Source organism: Melanerpes formicivorus, unplaced genomic scaffold (genome assembly GCF_026170545.1).
Source record: "Melanerpes formicivorus ecotype bairdi unplaced genomic scaffold, bMelFor1.0.p_v2 SCAF_28, whole genome shotgun sequence".
NCBI lineage: Eukaryota > Metazoa > Chordata > Aves > Piciformes > Picidae > Melanerpes > Melanerpes formicivorus.
The window spans coordinates 7,323,580-7,340,901 of record NW_027142380.1 but is presented as its reverse complement, the minus strand read 5'-3'; the positions used below and the strand labels follow the sequence as shown (position 1 = coordinate 7,340,901).

Below are 17,322 nucleotides of genomic sequence, written 5' to 3'. Positions count from 1 at the left end.
AGCCTTTCCTTGCCCACTGGATTTATTACCGCATCTTCCTGATTCCCTTCTAAGCATCCTGCAACAGAAGTAGGAAAAGAGTGAGCTTGGTTACGCAAAACCTTCAGGAAGAGTGAGACAGGCATCTTTCTGGCACAAAGGCAGTAGTGGGGAGCAGTAGAACCCTACTTTGGTGGCTGATGGAGAGAAGCTCATCTTGTAACAACATAGATCACATCCTCCCTTGACAAGGTCTGAATGTTAACGAAACCCAACATAAACCTCAATATGCTTTGGGTCAGAGATGTCAAGTAGAGCAGATTGCATTAAAGTTGAACATAAATTATTTAAAATGCCCATAAAGATGGGTCAGTGGTCCTTGCAGTGGGAGAAGTCACTTGTATGCTGTAATTGTTTCCATATGATGCCCTTTTTGAACACACAGGAGTGGAAATCCTTCACATTGTGTGGAAGTCGAGAGAAACAAGTGGAATTTATTGTAATAATGCTTCAAAATGGAAGTTCTCAAAATAATTAGCTTGATTTAGCTCTCTCGTTTCTGCCTGTATTCCAGACTATGTCCAAGCCTTTTATGGAGCATAAATAGTTCCTTCGCGTAGCGTTGGCAGCCAAATACTTGTGCTGTAAGAATAAGGCAGACAGACCTTCCACCAGCACTGGATGAAGTCAGCTCTCCTGAAGGAGGTAGATGTTTTGGCAGAGGAGTGTGGCATGTGTTTTTTGAGTCAACCATTGTAAATTTGCAAGCAGTTGGTTCTTAGAGGTTTGGGTTTTTTTTGTTTTGCCTTCTTTTGTTTTTCCCCCTCTCTTATAGGGATCACCAGTAGTGGACTGATCCTATTAGTTAATGGCATTTAGACCATATGACTTATTAAACTGCACAATTATGAGTGAATGAAGTTAACATCAGTACGTGTATTTTAACACAGTCAAGTTTCCTCAGCAGGTTTTTTTCCCAGGCTTAATCCATGCTAATTTATTCTTCTTACACTCTGCCTGTAGTGACTATCTTGAGACAAATCAGATGAACGGGGTCAGATTCGTAGCTGGTATGAACTGACACAGTTCCTTAGTTCTTCTGCAGTCGGTGGAGCTCTGCTGATTTATGCCAGCCGGGAATTGAGGCTGGGGTGTCTGCCTTGATGTCTGCCACTTAGCTTCACCTGCTACCAGCTGGTAACTAAGTTTGCAAAAAACCCAAACAAAACCCAAATGCATTCGTAGTTGTAACATGCTGCAACAGGAAAGCATCCAGGGAAATAGTAAAAAATGGGATGGGGGGGCCAGGTGGGTGTAGGACAGAAGCTTTATGGGCTGCAGGATGCAGAGATGCAGGACTGAGTCCCAAGGAAAAATTGTTATTTATGGAGCTATGATTTGTAACTGGAAATTGTGCACTGCTGGAAGTAGTGGTGCATCCTTTAAAGTTTTCACAGCTGCTATGGTAAACTTCTCAAATCTGAAATTTCTTTACATGAAGAATGAATGCGCTGCTTGAGGTTTGCCAGTATGTGTAAATAGGCACATAAAACAGATACCTACACCAAACACAAAATGTAGATGTATGGAATGGGTTATAAGTGGTGGCATGAGAGCAATCTCCCCAAATCAGGACATGGACCCACGTGATGTGTGTTTTGGGATACATCCCCTCAGAGAAGATGATGCCCAGTTGTGTTGCAATGTGTTATGGACTTCCCATCCTTTAAGCAGGTGGTAGTGTCTGAAAAACTACCCTTCAGAGGTGCCTGGTGGGCTCTTGGAGCCTGTAGGCTCTTAGGACTCCCTGGCTTAGCTGTTGTCTATTGATTGATTTCTTGATGTGTTGGTTCTTTCTTTGCAAATAGCTCTGTAGTTTGGACATAGCAAGGAGTTGCTGCTAACTGTTGGGATGTTCTTATTGTGATATCTATAATCTCATGTATATTTCGGTTGTTGTTTAGATGTGGGTTTTTTTTGGTTTCATAGTGTAAAGTTTGAAGTGAAGCTGGACAGTATCATGGAGACCAATCCTGAGTTTTCAGCTCAGAATACGTCAACCCTGTCAGAGCAATAACTTTATTGTGGTTGTAAGCCACTAGCTAACTTGTGTGCGCTGTGAAGGATGAGGTGGGTGCATGTGGGTAGTAAGTGTTTTTTGGCATTTGCCTTTTGCTTTTGAAGTGCACAGAGCCCAGTTCAGTTCCAAGTTCAGAAATAATACACCTAAGAATAAATAACCACTAAAACCAGAGATCATTTGAGGAAAACTAAGGTGGCAAACCACACCAGGCAAACTTTCCAGAAGGCAATGCAGAAATTTTAGTGCTGCTCTTTAATAGTCAAGATTTTATCTTGAAGAATTATCTTTAGAAAAATAAACATTCACTTGGAATCAGTGATACAAGAACCAGTGCTACAGGCTGCAGAATCCTTATTTCTCCAGAGAGGCTGGAAAGAGGATGATGATCATCTGAGCAGCTTGAGACCCCTCCAGTGTAGAAAGGTCTGATGCCGGTTCTTTTGCTGAAACAAGCTGAAAACTCCAGCAGAGGAAAGCCCTGTCTGGAATAAGATTTCTTTTTTCTTTTTCTTTCTTTCTTTTTTTTTTTTTTAATAATAAAAATCAAACTTCCCCTTTGTGATTTATGATCCCTCTAACAATGCCACTTTCTCAGAGCCATGCATCATACACAAACAATGGGCCACATAGAAATGCATGCTCCCCGGAGTATTACCAAGCATGTAATTTTGTCTTTAAATTCTTCAGAGTGAATTGTAAGAACATGACTTCATAGGAACCTTTGAGACATTAGGGCTTTTAATAATGCTTTGCTGCTACATGTAATACTTCATTTTACTTTTTTTTCCCTTTTATTAATTAAATTGCTCCTTGCCTGTGTGTGCAGCGGGGAGGGGATCCCGTGCATCCCAGCACACCCAAGCATGGGCTGTGCCTGCCAAGGTCTTTTCTTCCCTTCTGTAGGGTCTGATAGAGGTTGATGAGAGTTTTGCTTAAATTGTTTGGTTCCTGCACCAGCATACCTCTACAAACTACCCCCATCCCTCCAGCCTTGGCGCTCCTGAGTGCTGGCTGGTGTGCCCACGAGGGGGTGCGCACGAGAGGCAGCTCCTCTTCTTCTTCCTCATCATCAGCTCGTTCAAGATACCATGGGGTGCACGACGTTCCCACCCTTTGCAGGGCTCACGTGCACAAACTGAGTCAGCTCCCGCTTGTGCTTTCCTGCTATCCTCTCGCATCTTTGATCTTTCCAACTTTATATATGTATGTTTTTGTAAGTTTTCAGGAAAATTGAGGTCAAACTTATTTCATCCTGTGGTCCCTTTGCCACCTCCCCACCACATACATTTCATTTTTTATTTTACTCTTTTCTTTTTTTTTTTTTCCCGAGCAGACATCTTGCATTATGTAAAACAGAGGTGAAGAAACATCTTGGGTAAATCTGAGTTGCCTTTCTGTCTGCAGCAGCAGGGTTTGGATCTGGAGGCTTATCTAATAAAGGGTGGAAGCTGCACTTTTTACAGCTTTTTTTTTTTTTGTAGCACAGTTTGTGGGCTTGCCCATAATAATACAATTATGAAGGTTAACAGGAAAAAACTGGGTCCAGGAGTGATTCCAGGCAGCTGGCAATGCCGACGAATTGGAAGCGCACCACCAATGAAAACTGCAGTGAAAAGCAAATTAAACCTCATATCTGCCATCTCACTCGCTTTTCTCTGCTTTCCTGTTTGGACTTGAAAGGTGATTGGAGCCAAGGCAGTGACAGTTGACGGAAGTGCTGCAAGCAGAGAGTATTTATTTACAGTGAATCGTGGTGATGCTTGTTCAGGATGCGGTTTCACGCAGGATGTTCTGTCCCCACCCCCGGTTTGATCATTTCTCCAAAAGAAAAAAAAGACAGCAAAAAAAAAAAAAAAGGCTCCTTGATTGTTTGAGGCCACAGCTAATGCTTGGAGAAACGTTGTGCAGCATGCCTGTACTTGGAGTGTGTGGTAATGTGCCGTCGGAGGAAGTTCCTGTATTGGGCACAGAGGCACCTCAGAGCTGACTCCTTCCCAGATGTGCTCAAACCAAGTGTTGGCCTACACATTAAGACAGGACAGTGGGCTGTGTTGGGTCCCTGTGCTGCAAGCATTTAGATTCATTTTGAGTGTGAATTTCGTGAGGAATCAGCTGAGGGAGCTGGGGTTGTTTAGCCTGGAGAAAAGGAGACTCAGGGGAGACCTTCTTGCTCTCTACAATTACCCAACAGGAGGCTGTAGCAAAGTAGGGATTGGTCACTTTTCCTAAGTAACAAGAGACAGGATGAGAGGAAACGGCCTCATGTTGCACCAGAGGAGGTTTAGGTTGGACCTTAGGGGGAAAAAACAACAATCCACTGAAAGGGTTATCAAGCCCTGGAACAGGCTGTCCAGGAAAGCGGTTGAGTCCCCATCCCTGGAGGGGTTTAAAAACTGTGTAGATACAGTGTTGAGGAACACAGTTTAGTGGTGACCTGGTAGTCCTGGGTTCATTTTTGGACTCAGTGATCTTAAAAGTCTCTTCCAGCCAAAATGATTCTGTGATTGCCAGCAGCACTGTCAGCTGATGCTGCTGGAAACCCTTTTTTTGGGGAGGGAGGAGAGAGCAGAAGTAATTCCCCTCTGTAAGTTTTAATATAGCAAATGTTAATGTAGAATTCAATTTGCATGAGGTTTCTGGAGTTTGTGAGATGTTTAGCATTTGGATGGGATGTTTCCCCCTTCTGTTTTTCTGCTGTAATCAAGAATTTGACCCCACAGCATGTGAAATAATATTTCAGAAGTTCTCTGGGTGGGAGAGTTCCTCACTGGTAAATAACACACACCGTGGTGGTCCAAGGATGCCAAGGGCTGGGTTTATCTGAGGCGCTTTTTCCATCCCAGCACAGGAAGAGGCACACAGTGCCTGGCTTGCCAGGAGCAGGCAGCTCCCTGGGGATGTGGGCTTGGGTTGGGTGCTCACTGCTGCTGATCCCAGGCTAACGAAGCTGCCGATGGGCTTTACAGCCTTTGTACCTCTGTGTTCCATATCAGCCCCAGCCACCAATTGGCTTCGTACAGCTCCTGACAGGCAGGCAGAGATAGTAACTTCTGTTACTACCAGACAGGGCTGGTGATTAGATAGGGAGAGCTTCTCTATCTTGTTCTGTTCCAGATAGAGTCCAGGGCTTAGGGACGTGCTCTAGCGTATACGTTTTCCTTCACAGGCACTGAGCGGGGAAGCTATTGGAAACTTGAGGGATGGGGGGAGGCAGAGAATATGGGGGTTTTATTTATTTACTTTGACATTTTCTTTTAAACTATTTTTAAGAAGTACATTTTTACCAGTTTTTCTGTCTGGAAGAAGGAATCTAATGGGTTTTTTTTCCACTCACAGCTTTTAATTACATCGTTGCCATCATCGGGCCCTTTCTACAACTCCCACATTGTTCAGCAGACACAGTGAAATGTTTTTAGGAACCTATAAAAGGCAGTAATTTGCATCCAGAGGCCATGGTTGTAGTCGGCACTCAGGCAAGCAAAGCAACTGCCTGGATAACTTTATGGCCGGTACATGTGCTGCATTGTGGAGTGTGCTGCAGCCGGAGCAGAGCGAGCGTGGGGCTGCTGCAGGCCTCAGCCTCCCACCTAGACTGCAGCCTCTGCCCTTTAATTAAGTAATGAAGTTGTTAGGGCTGCTAGCTGGGAATTGAGCTCCCCAAAGGTCCATTGTGCCAGGGAGCTGAGCTGGAGCCAGCTGCCTGCTATGTGCTGCTGAGCCTGCCTGCTTCCCCAGATCTGTGCTGGCTCTTCTTGGCCCTCTCCCTGGCTTTTGTGCCCCCCAGGGGAACGATTCATGCCTCCTTTTGGTGTTGGCCTCCCCTTCATTATCCTGTGGTGTTTGGAGCTGAACATCAAGATAAGGCACATCGTTTATGGTGCAGGATGCAGCCTCGTGTGAGGTGTCCCACCCATGGCAGGGCAGTTGGAACTAGATGATCCTTGAGGTCCCTTCCAGCTCTGACAATTCTACGATTCTGTGATTCTGTGTTTCTTGCTGAGGGTGACAAATGACTCTGCATGGAACATCAAGGGCTCCCATATGCCTATGGCTTTGGGAAACCATCAGTTTCTGAGGCTAGTGAGGGTCTTCAGTTGCAGAAATAGGTTAAAGTTTAGGATGAGATTTACAAAATCGCCAAAGAGTTTATTTCCCTTCTGTTTCATTTTGGGCAGCCAAAACATCTTAAGTAGCTCTGAAAATGTCACTGTGGAATATCCTGCTCATGGCTGGTTTAGTTGAATAAAAAAGGCTAAGGTGCTCCAGAAAGGAAAAAACATTGTCGCTTTTTAAAGGTGATAGGATGGCTGTGGTTTGGTATTTGTTCTGTAAAAATCCTCAGTATTTTCTTATCAAGGAAGAAAGAGCTGCCTGTTGTCAGCAGGCTGTGAAGCCGTGAGATACAGGACCTCAGATCATTCAGGGGCCAGGGGAAGAGCTCTTTAAAATAGCTTAAAAATCAGAGATATTCACCTAAAAGGAAAAGAAAAAAGAGAGAGGGGAAAAAAAAAAGGAATAAAGAGAGCAAAAAGACATTTTAATTGAATTGGGATTGATATGGATGGAGGTTACTCATCAGTAGGCTGAATTAAACTTGAACTTCCCATCCATACAGGATTTGTGTGCATTTTAATGTAAGGTCACACATGTGTGTCTTTCAGACTGCCAGTCTTTCCAGTGGGGAGCACAACATTGGCTTTTTTGTTACTGCTTTGTACACTGGTGCTTCCCAACCACCATATATTCTGCCCATTTGAAAACATAAAGTGCTGCTCTGTGCCTTGAGTGGCATATAACAGTAAGGATGCTGTGGGATGCCTCTGCCCCTTGTACAGGTCTTCTTTTCCCAAGGTACCCCAGATTCAACTCTTTCTGTTCCTTAAGTTATATCAACATCAACCAAGAAATAAACCCAGGTCCTTACTTTAAGTACAGACAGCATGAAGAGGCCATTCAGTGTGTGCTCAGCTCCCAGCAGGCATGTTTCTGCCAGACAGTGGCTTTTTTGATTCCCTGTTTTCTTCATCCAAATAGGCTCTGGCTGGGGGTGAGATGCCTATTGTCAAATACAGGGGATCAAATACCTGGTGGGCTTAAGATCTTTAGTGCTTATTGATAACCATGTGACCCTGGGAAGAGAAGATGGTTTGGTGAAGGTGAAGTGAAATGTTTGTGTCAGGCTTGACCCATCTCTCAGGCATCTTGAATTTAGGGGGATGTAGTACTGTGGGCATGTCCACCCTGTGGCAGGAAGACACTCCTGTGGAAGGAAGGGAGATGGGGTAGACAGTATTCCCTCTGGCCTCAGAACGTTGTCTGGGAGTTCAGAAATGTGCAGGGCTTGTACGTAACCTAGCCAGGTCGTGCTGAAACATGCTCCGTGAAACGGGGCCGGGGTGAGCCGGCAGTGACTGACAGTGCCTTCTCCTGCCCAGAGCCTGAATCAAACTGCTTTTCATGGCCTCCAGTGTTTGCCAAAGTGGTTCCCAGCCAAGACAGGAAACTATTTGACTTAGGGTGCTAGAGAGCTCCTCTTATGGTATTTACAGATAAAAGGGGAGGAGTTGAAAACCTTAGTCCATATTCAGCCCAATCTGATAACCTCCAGGGATTTTATTAGTTCAAAGAAATTTTGGATAGCAAACTTGTGTGCTTAACTGGAGCTGAAGCCCCAACCCTTGGAGGCATCCTTACTAAAACCTTAAAATAACAAATGCTGCTTGTAACTCTTTCTCTCTCTCTGTGCTGTTTTAATGTTTCAAACCAGTAGGCCATTCTAAAAGATAATACTTAGGTAAGAAGATGTCCCTGATCTTGAAAATTAAGTGTCTCTCTTGAGCATTGATGGCACAGAAACTGCCTTTTTTCAACAAACTTCAGTCTGTGAGTGGCTAAGAATAAGAAAGGTGAATTTTATTCAGTTACTAGATGGGCACAAAGTGCTCTATAGGACTACATTAGGAAAGCAATTGTAAAGTGACTGTTTTCTAAGATAGTTGGCTGGGTTATTGCAGATGCTGTGTCCTCTTGTTGCCTGGAGATCACCAAGATGTCTCTGTGAGTGATGGTTGTGTTGTAGATGGAAACTTCTAAAGCATGCCAGAAAAGGAGACCCTGTGCAGTTCCTCTACTCTGGGATCAGATTTCCCCTCAGAGCTCTCCTGGTACCTGGATGGAGCTACTCTTCAGCAGACAACTTGTGTCTGCTGAGCAGAGCTATCTCCCACCCTTTCAGATCGTAGGGAAAATCCTCCATGCCCTGCTCCTATCTGCTTCCTTCTAGCTCTTAACTACCTCCTTCTCCCTTGATTATTTCACTACCACCACCTCCAGCTGCTAGAGACCTTGGGTAAGGTACAGACTCTGTTGCAGGCAATATAGAGGGTCTGGTAGTACCATGAGTACATTGCCAGGTTTCAAGATTTTTGTTCTGGAGACTCTTTTCCTTTCTTTGCAAGCCTAGAGCTACCTTCTGCTTCAAACAGGCAGATTCACTTACTGATTAAAAAGCACTGTTAGTTTAGAAGGAAGGCCACATTCTTTCTCAACACCATCATTAATTAAAGACTAGGAAATTGCCAATTCACCCAACATTCACATCCTCACCAGCCTATGCTCACATAATTTATTGCCCAAACATCTTAGTGCCCAAGTACGTGCTGAGGCCCGTACACAAAACCTTAACTTCAATCTCATATATATTTTTTTCCTATGCATAATTAAGATGATTGCCTCGTAAAACCTTGAGTATTTTTGGTAAAACACCTCTTGTTTTTTTGAGGTCAGGTTTTTAGATTGTGCCCAAACATGGGCACTGACTGCGGCCATAGGTTTATGAAACCATGTATAATCCTGGGTGTATGGGTGTGAATCATAACCCCCAGATGAAAGTAGCTCCTTCAGAGCCCTGTCTCTGGTAGGAGGAAAAAAAAAACAAATCCCCATGATACCCAAAACTCCTTTAAGTCTACAATTATAAACTGTTGCAGGTTGAATATAATAAGAAAACAGAGTTTTTTTTTGTCAGGAAGGGTAATGTAACTATGCAAAACCCTCTTACAGCTTAGAGACATCATTCATGAGTTACACCATAGCTCCTAACTCATGGCAACGACGAGTGTCTGGCAATCCCCACCATCTGGTGAACTCTGATGTGTATTTGAACAGCACAGTGTGTTAGTGTGCCTATATACAAGACATATTCGCACACAACATATAGTGGCAGGGGAAAGAGAGAGAAATTATGTTTCAGCTGTGAATGACTTATATTTACTCAAGCAGCAAAGAAATAGCTGATCGCTCACGAGTGATCAAAGCTCGTGGTGAGTTATAGAGGTCTTTCCTCACCGGTGAGGAAGATAGAGCACATTTCAACCTGCTGTATATCCTTTTAGTCCAACACACACATCTTAATGCTTGTTTTTATTTTGGCTTAGAGGCCTTTCTACTTTGCCCAGCTAGTGATATTTTTTTTTTTTCTTTTTTTTGTGTGTGTGTGATCTCTTCAGCCTCTTCCCTGTCTGCTGATGCCAGAGACAGAGCAGATTGGGAAGCCTTTGAACACATTACTGGTTGAACTCGAATGAGATTTTTTGTATTGCCTGGTTGGAGGCTCCTGTGATGAGCATAAGGAATTTAGTTTTGATTGACATGATGTACTCTTAAAGGAAAAGTGATCTATCAGCATTCAGGCATCCTCAACTTGTTTTTTTTCTTTCATGACAGAGAATAGTTACGTTGCAGTTGTGGTACAGCAATGAAGGTTGGATTGCAGTTTCCCTTTGAATCTTCCGATAGAGGAGATAGAGGAGGGTGAGTTAAAACAGGGCCATTTTAGGTCACTCCCAACAAGCCAAGCTTGAGGATCTTCTCAGTTTCTGTTACTCTGACTGTTTTGTGTTCTGCCAGGTCTTCCTCTGCTACCTCAGCATTCTCATTCCAGTACAGGATATTTGCACAAATGGCACAACCTTATTACATTCAGCTTTGTTCGCTTTAAAGTGAGTTTTTACAGTTAACACGCCCTTAACACACATCTTGTACCACAAAAAGAACTGGTTTGGAGAAAAGACATGATGTATCCTGAGACAGAGTCAGACTGTCCTCCTTGTGCTTATCACTGAATGTGAAACTCCTTCAAAATGAGTTGCTCTCCAAATGAGTTATTATTTGGCCTGTGGTATAGAAGGCACATGAGCATCCTCTGGGAGGAAATACAATTTATAGACTAAACATAGCTTTCTCTAATTTGAACAAAGGCAAATCTTCTCCTACATTTTATAAATTGACCTTCAAATTTGGAAGAGTTGGATTGTGGTCTTTATTTGGCTGCTTTGTAGGGCACTGGCCAGGTTATTTCACCTGCTTTCTCCAAGTCTGGAAAATGGGGGCAATTGCTCCTTACTCCCACTGCTGCATTTAAGTGGATTGCCTTCTGTCTGGGTCCTGGGACATTGGTGTCAGGTCGGTTTTGGGAAGTTTGTTGTGCCAATTCCTGTGTCCTACCTGGTGTGGAGGGAAGAGGCTCACCAGAGTTTGTGGTTTTATAGTATAGAAATAGTAGTTTGAATGAATTTTATTTTATTGTTATGTTTTTTTCTTTCATGGCAATGTAGGTATGTGGGGTACTGACAGTATGAGCCAAGCTTTAGAGCACAAAGTGAATGATTATATCATTTGTAATTAATGTAGTGAGCCTGGAAATGAACACCTGAAGATGGTAATTTATAGGAAGTGCTTTTAGGACCTTCAGTTTTATATTTTCCATTTATTTGGGAAGATGTGGCTGATCCTTATAAGAGGGGAAAAAAAGAATTGTGTTTTCATAGGCAGTGAATGCCTCTCTGCTGGGCATGTCCTTAGTTATCTAAGTCTTTCTTGAATCATTTGCTGAGGGAATAGTGACTGAACATATTAGTTCAATATCCCCCTCTTTGTCATCTTGCTCCTGCATTTTTTTTTCCTTCCCAGGTTCCACTTCTGGCACTTTGCAGCTTCCCATTTCTATTTCAGTGTTTAAGCACTGCTCAGAAACAGATGGATGGCTAGATTTCAACCCCATCTCCCAAAGTACACACAAGTCCGCATCTTGCGCCGTATTCGTGAGTGTTTATGAGCAACAGGGTGCTTGGTGTTTGCTTTTTAAGAAGTTCATCCCCAAATCAAAGCTTCCCCATTTGTGTCATGGTCCTCTACCATGAGCAATTGCCCCCCCCCCCCACTCTAAAACAGAACCCCACAAAACCATAGGAGAAAAAGGGATTTTGATGTGTTTGTAGCTGAGGAGGGTGGGGCACACATGCTTTTCGGCAGGGCGCTGTTTCCCAGAGCCTATTTTGATGACTTGGAGCAGGTTTTGTTTGCAGGTAATGCCTGGTACCGTGTGATCGCTGAGGGGGGGGATGCAATACGAGGAACAAAACCTCAGCTCTACATTTTGCTTTTCCTCCTTTGCTTTGCGGTGCCTGGGTTTTGATGTCTTGCTTCTCAGAAGGCTCGACGGTAGTAATAACGGAAACAGCAAAAAAATGTCAGCTTGACTACTGTCTGCGTGTCGGCACTAGTCCAGGGAGTTTCAAAGGGATGTTTTATTGATTCTGTAATTGCACAGTAGAATGGACAAACTGAACTGTACCTCAGGGCAAGGAAAGCCCCTGTCTGAACGGCATCTGTTGGATGTATGCGCTGCTGTAATTTGGGCAGGGAGTGCTCGCTGGGCGGTTTGAACCAGGGGACTGAAACCTGGGCTTAACCCTTTCCTTGTAGGTGATGGAAACTCTGGGTTTGTCTTCTGATGCAGCCTGGGAGAAAGTTCCTCTCTGGGGGTCCTTTTCAGTGCTGAAGTGACTCTTCAGGGATTTGCTGGGATTTAAGTCAGGGTTACTTTTTAAGGGATGTTTGGCCTGTGATCTTTTCCCCGGCACTATCCCTCCAAGTATTTGTCTCCTTTGGAATCCTGAGCCCACAACTGCTTCTTGCAGCCCAAAAGTCAACCTGGGCTGCATCTCCAGCAGTGTGGGCAGCAGATCAAAGGAGGAGATTCTGCCCCTCTACTCCATTCTGGTGAGATTCCACCTGGATTATTGTGTCCAGCTCTGGAGCACTCAACATGAGACAGACATGGATCAGTTGGAGCAGGTCCAGAGGAAGCCACAAAAATGATACGAGGGCTGGAACTCCTCTGCTGTAAGGATGGGCTGAGAGAGTTGGGGTTGTTCAGCCTGGAGAAAAGAAGGCTCCAGGAAAACCTTACTGTGGCTTTTCAGTTCTTACAGGGGCTGATAGGAAAGCTGGGGACAGACTTTTAGCAGGGCCTGTTGTGATGGGACAACAGGTAATGGCTTTAAACTAAAAAGGGGAATATTTAAGCAAGAGAGAAGGAAGAAATTTTTCACATTAAAAGTGGTGAGACACTGACCCAGGTTGCCCAGAGAAGGGGTGGATGCCCCATTCCTGGAACCGTTCAAGGTCAGGTAGTTTGGGGCTTTGAGTAACCTGCTCTAGTTAAAGATGTCCCTGCTGACTGGTTCAATCTTTGGTTCAATCTGCTGGGGAGGCCCTCTGGGGGAGGCTCACGATTACCCCCACGGGCCCTGGGTGGATCTATTTGTGCCTCCCCCGCTGCGTGGGCTGGGCACTCGCGTGGGTGCCGCAGTGACGACTGAGATTGGAGCTCCAGGTGAAGCTCTTGCCGCAGGCGGCGCAGCCGTAGGGCCTCTCCCCGCTGTGGATGAGTCTCACAGTATCACTTAGGTTGGAAAGGACCTCGAGGATCATCGAGTCCAACCTATCAACACAGACCCCATGACTAGACCATGGCACCAAGTGCCACATCCAATCTCCTCTTGACTGCAGGAGGGTTGGACTTGCTGACCTCTAAGGTCCCTTTCAATCTAAACTGCTCTATGTGACTATAACTTGCAGTGTTGCCTCACTTGCAAAATCCACTTTTTAACTGAAAAACTGGTCTTAATCTCTGATGAAATAAGTCTGTGTTATAATACTTGTGCCTGGGAACTAGTAACTTCCTCTAGCACAAGCTGATTACTTTCCAAAACTGAAGGAGTGGACTGAGCTGTTTTGCTAAAACAATTGCAAATTAAATTTGTAAACTTTTGCTGTTGCCATATTTTTTCACTGGCATGCTGTCTGTGTGCTATGTCTTTAATTTGGTGAGAACACAAATCAATTAGGCTAACCTACAGCAATTCAGAGACAGTGGGGAAAAAATGAAAATGCACTGTCTGGACTTGATATGTGGGTGCCCAGGGTTTCTGTCCCAATTATTCTCTCTTATTTCTTTTAGCCAGCTAAAGCTGGGTATCCTGCAAAGAGCAGTGCTTCATCCCCAGGGCAGAGCTTGCAGAAACAAGGGGTAGGAGGGCAGCACGGGAGGAAACACTGTCCAGCCTGCAAGGACTGTAAGTTTGGATTCTTGGTTTCATGGTTTCAGGTTAAAGAAAGAATGAACTGGGGACAGGGATGTGCTGGCGATATGCCAGGCATGGGAGGGTGGCAGCACACACAGGAGCACCCAACTGGAGCTGATGCTCCGCTGGTTCCCGGCAGATCCTAGTGGTTTGTGAACCAAACCCTGATCCTGGAGCTTCCACGGCTCTTAATTATAGCTGTGATTAGGTCATCATCTTCTTGGAGCTGAATTAGGCAGATGGGGCTGAGCTTAGAGGGTGAGGTGCTATTTATTTCTGGAAGTCGTGCAAACCTTTAATGTGTTGCTTTGAAATCTTGATTTTTAGATGCAAGGCTCTTTCACAGCAACTTGGTGGAACAAACCTGCAGCACAGTTCTGTCCTGTGCTGGATTTTAGTAGGCTTTACAAGCAGGCCAGTGTGAAATGAAGGATGTGCACTTAACTTTATGATATTTTTTGTTGATGCTGCTGAACCTCTTTATCTGGAGCCTTGCATACTGTAATAACATACGTAGACCAAAATAAGCACTTAATTAATATTAAGGATGTGGAGCACTCTGGCAGTTCCCTGGAATGAAAAGTGAAGTCCATCTTCAGTGAAGCACACTGAAGAAATTTAGCTGGGGAGGATCCTGCATCTGGGATCTGCTCAGTTCTCTTCTGGAGGTTCAGAGGAGTGTAAATCGTTTACTTGCAGCAACAGCTGTATTTTCGGGCTTTTACCAGAGAAAGAGCTGTTTTATCCTGCACTGGGAAGAGAGATTTGTTGATTAGTGGAGGAGGGGAGCACTGCCCAGTGCAGCTGATGGAGTGGTCTCAATACCTAATTAATCACAAGTCTAAAACTCAGCCTTGTGAAAGGAGCAGCGAGACCTCGATTTCTCATATTTGGGGGTACTGATTTTAATCAGTTTGGATCTGCTGTGGTGTAAGGCAAGGGGCTGGTGAGTGCAGGTGGCATCAGTGCAAGACTTGTTCTACATCAGCTTTCTAGTTTGGAGAAAGCTTTATTAAGAGCTGTATGGAAGCTAAAATATCAGCCCATGAACTAATAGTTTAACATTTGGCTGAGTCTTTATCACCTTCCTCCCCCAACTCTGACTTTTATCATATTGCTCATAATTTCAGTCTCAGTGATCTGACTCTGTTGTATTTTTTTTTTTTTTAAATTTTATAAGCATGGTGAGGTGAGTGTGACTGAAAATACAGAATGTGCACTAATATTTCCTGTACCACATCAGATCACCAAAATGACTAAAGAACATCCTGAACGCTAACATTCTCAGCACATATTTTCTGTCAACATTAACACTGAAAAGGAGTTGCCCTAGCCAATCAGACATGGGAAAACACTGACTTAGTGACCTAGAAAAAGCTGTATTTCCCAATTTTTGCAGCTTCTCTGTTCTGCTTGGCAAGGAAAGGTGGCCAGCGTCAGGATCTGTGGTAGCACGGTGCTTGGAAATCCCAATGGCGCTCCAGGCACATTGAGCGTGTTACGAGAACCGGTGCAGAGTGCTAAGGGTAGTAGCCATGGGAAGCAGGCGTTTTGCCAAAGCTCTGCTGAATATCTCTCTGCTGATAGAAATCATTCATGCTTTTTGGCAATGACTGTTGCAGTAGTATCTGTAGCTGCTTTTGTGATGCCCTGAGTCCATTGATGACTGCCTGCAAAGAATAACAAATAATAAAAAGCTTGTCGACTTCACCAAGTAATTGCTTGCTGGGTACTTAACAGCTGCTCAGGAACAGATTCAAGAGCATCCTAGTCCTGTCTTCAGAAAGATCTTTGATGGAAATGTAGTTCTCTGGAGTTGTTTTAATTAACTGTGGGCTCCCTACAGCCTACCACGCTTCTGAAAATGGTACTTGAATGCCCAAGAGGGTCGTAACCAAGAGCAGCTTGTGGTGTCAGGAGAGCTGCTAGAACAGGAGCTGGCTGAAGGGAGCATGCCAACTGCATGATGTGCAGTGAGAGGGCATCGTGAGCTAAAGTGTGCAAGAATCCAGCAAAAATGAGCCCCTGTGCTGTTCCCCAGTTTTCAGATCTGTTTTCCTTTCATTTATTCCTTTTTTCCCCAGGACAGGCACTGCCAGGCAACCAGCTGTGTGTGCAAGGGGGGTTTGGGTGCTCCAAGCCGTCCTTGCTCACCTCTAAAACCAAAGGTGACCATAGAGTGCATCTCTTAAGTAGCATCCTTGTAGCAGGGCATGGACATCTCCCTCACTACACCGAGATCACTAATAATCAGGGATTTCCAGGCAGCTGGAAAAGTACCATCTGCTTTTCATGGAATCATAGAATGGTCCAAGTTGGAAGGGACCTCCAAAGGTCATCTAGTCCAAGCCCCTCTGCAATAAGCAGAGGCATCCTTAACTAGATCAAGTTGCCCAGAGCCCTATCGAGCCTCACCTTGACTATCTCCAGGGATGGGGTCCAAACTGCCTGTCTGGGTAACCTGCTCCAGTGTTCCACTACTCTCATGGCAAAGAGCTTGTTCTGGGCAGCATCTCCAAAAGTAGTAGAAAGGAATTGGTTCTTGCTTGGGCACTGTGTGATGCTAGACCCTGCTTCATGAAGTTAGATGCATGAGACACTTGAACGTGTCCAGAGAAGGGCAATGAAGTTGGGGAAGAGGCCTCAAGCACAACCCCTATGAGGAGAGGGAGATGGAGCTGGGATTGTTTAGCCTGGAGAAGAGGAGGCTCAGGGGAGATCTTATTGCTGTCTACAACTACCTGAAGGGTGGTTGTAGCCGGGAGGGGGTTGGTCTCTTCTTCCAGGCAACCAGCACCAGAATGAGAAGACACAGTCTCAAGCTGCGCCAGGGGAAGTTTAGGCTCAAGGTGAAAGTTCTTCACTGAGAGAGTCGTTAGCCATTGGAATGTGCTGCCCAGGGAGGTGGTGGAGTCCCCATCCCTGGAGGTGCTCAAGAGGGGATTGGATGTGGCACTTGGTGCCATGGTTTAGTCATGAGGTGTTGTGTGACAGGTTGGACTTGATAATCTTTGAGGTCTCTTCCAACCTTGGTGATTCTTTGATTCTGCGTGACAGCTGCAGGCGCATCTCTTGTTGCACAGACCCAGAGTAGCTTTTTGAGCTTGCTGCTGGTTTGTTTTGCTGCCCCCTTTTTTTTTTTTTTATTCCATACACCACCCCCCCCCCCCCCCTTTAAAACCCACCTTAATTTAATTATTTCTGTTCCTGGAAACTTCTGTCTGTTTTTTGATTGTAAGAGCTGGGTGTCTGGAAGATTAATTTGTCCTTTTGGACTGCGGATGGACTGCTGCTATTTTATAACCATCGATGGTGGCTGTAAGGAGTGAGGAAGGATGCAGTAAAATACAGTGATGCTGACAGTGTAGAAATAGTGCATCTTCTTGCTGTTTGATATTTTGATAGAAACCTTTTATCACTTAAAAAAGAAAAAAAAAACAACCCTGGCTGCATGTCAATACGATATGTTAAAAACAGAAGTAGGAAACTGCAGGCTTTTAATTTGTGCCATTTGAACCCTCTTACCTTGGATGAATGCAGCGTGTAAATTATAGTTCCCATGAGGTAAAAAAATCAGTCAAATGCTACTTAACCTTTACTCTGCCATGTTTCGTGTTCCATTTGTGCTTAAGAGAATATGTGCACGCGCTTTCATCTCGCTATGAGGCGAAATCATCCTGAGGCTTCCCGTAACGACACAAAATGTCTTGCAATTCGGATTGAAGGTGAGCAAAACCCCTGTCGGCTCAGAGATCTTGCAGCTGAAGTGGTTTCAGAAATTTTGTTTACCCTTCAAAGGTGAGGAGGTGCAAGAGGTTATTTTGTCTCGTT

At 44.6% G+C, this 17,322-nt stretch overlaps 1 protein-coding gene across 8 annotated transcripts in view; it reads left to right on the top strand.

The window, feature by feature from the left end:
• FOXP1 (forkhead box P1) overlaps positions 1-17,322 on the top strand; it is a 405,896-nt gene that overhangs the window by 89,012 nt on the left and 299,562 nt on the right. Inside the window, exon 1 of one of the 8 annotated variants that reach the window (XM_068154357.1) lies at positions 13,110-13,482. The exons of the other annotated variants lie outside the window; for them this stretch is intronic. The gene's annotated coding sequence lies outside the window, so the exon portion shown is untranslated. Of the gene's footprint in view, positions 1-13,109; positions 13,483-17,322 lie in introns of those variants that run through there. 8 annotated transcript variants of the gene reach the window in all.